The sequence below is a fragment of the Archocentrus centrarchus genome, chromosome 8, assembly GCF_007364275.1.
Source record: "Archocentrus centrarchus isolate MPI-CPG fArcCen1 chromosome 8, fArcCen1, whole genome shotgun sequence".
Taxonomy (NCBI): Eukaryota; Metazoa; Chordata; class Actinopteri; order Cichliformes; family Cichlidae; genus Archocentrus; species Archocentrus centrarchus.
In genome coordinates, this window is record NC_044353.1 from 17,091,723 (window position 1) to 17,093,565 (window position 1,843).

A 1,843-nucleotide genomic window follows, 5' to 3' on the forward strand; every position below is an offset into this window, starting at 1 on the left:
TAGACAAACCAAATATGAAGATGATAACGTCTAAACCTCTGAGTTATTAGAAAAAGCGTGAGGGCTGCAAATCGCCAAATTTGCATAATTAATTCAAAATGGCGGACTTCCTGTGGGTTTAGGGCATGGCTCCAAGAGGATTTTTTGTGCGCCTGGACATGATATACATGTGTATGAAGTTTCATTCATGTATGTGAAACACAGCGGTGGGGCTCCAGTTTAGGGGGCGCTAGCGAGCCATTTGGGCGCGCCCTTGCCCGAGCCCATTAAAATACTTAAATTTTCACCAGGTGTGACGCATGTGCAAAGTTTCATGAGTTTTGGAATATGATAAAGCCCCCAAAAAGCCAATTCATTTGCCTGAATAATAATAATAAAAATAAAAAAATAATAATAATTAAAGCCGCAAGCGGCGATGAGCGGGCCCTCGCACCCGGCGCGCGTCGACCCCTGGCGCGCTCCAGCCAAGCCGCGCGTCGACCCGTGGCACGCTCCAGCCGAACCGCGCTCGGAGGTTCTCGCAGACGAGAGAGTAGCTGGCTCACCCGGCTGCTGACGGCTCAGCAGGCTAGCCGTACTTCGCGTCGATCGTGTCCCGCTTCCACTAGGTGGCGTCGGTGAGTGCCCACTAATTAATATGTCACAATGCTCTATGTAATGCCTGCAGCCATCAATGAAACTGTAATGACCATAGGATGATGAGTATCAGTGTCCTACTGATTTCCTGTTGCCACTAGGTGGCGTTATGAGTGTGAAACAAAGCTGATAGAGGGGTGTGTCCGGTCTCCCTTACCCTCCCATTAAGCCTGTGAAGTTTGAGGCACATCGGACAATGTATGTCAGAGATGTAACAATTTGGTGCACTGTGGTATATGAGTAAAATCCCACATTTAGAGGGTTGCTACGGCAACACCGTTCAATATTCTACAAAACCATGAATATCTTTTGATGGGCTACTTGTGTAGATGATCTGGAGCCATTTTGGTGTGACTGGATGAAAGCTGTAGTAGAAGATGATTCAAATAGCAGGCCTGAAAAATGTGAAAAATGCTGCAAAAATGACACCTTAATTAGAACATGTCAGGCTTCCTGTTGGATTTCGGCTATCGGTCCAAGAGACTTTTTTGTACGTGTTAGGATGTTACTTCAGCATGCACGATTTCAGGTACACAGACCAAGCACTGCCCTGGGGCTGATGTTTAGAACCTATCTGGGCCTGAAATGGAAAAAAAGTCCAAATTCAGAGGGTTGCTACGGCAACACCGTTCAATATTCTACAAAACCATGAATATCTTTGATGGGCTACTTGTGTGGATGATCTGGAGCCATTTTGGTCTCACTGGGTCAAATGCCCTAGGAGGAGTTGAGGCAAAAAGGCCTGAAAAAGGCGAAAAATGCTGCAAAAATGACACTTTAAAGTAAACGTGGCTGACTTCCTGTTGGGTTTGGGCTATCGGTCCAAGAGAGTTTTTTGTAGATGTTAGCATCTTACATCAGCAGGCACATTTTCAGGTACATAGAGAAAGCACAGCCCAGGGGCTGATGTTTAGAATCTCTGTGAATTTGAAATTGAAAAAAGTCCAAATTCAGAGGGTTGCCATGGCAACACCGTTCAATATTCTACAAAACCCTGAATAACTTTTGATGGGCTACTTGTGTAGATGATCTGGAGCCAATTTGGTGTCACTGGGTGAAATGCCCTAGGACAAGTTCGTTCAAATAGCAGGCGTGGAAATCGCAAAAATTGACACCTTCAATTGAAGATGGCCGACTTCCTGTAGGGTTTAGGGTATGGGTCCAAGAGACTTTTTTGTACGTCTTAGGATGTTACATGAGCATGTAC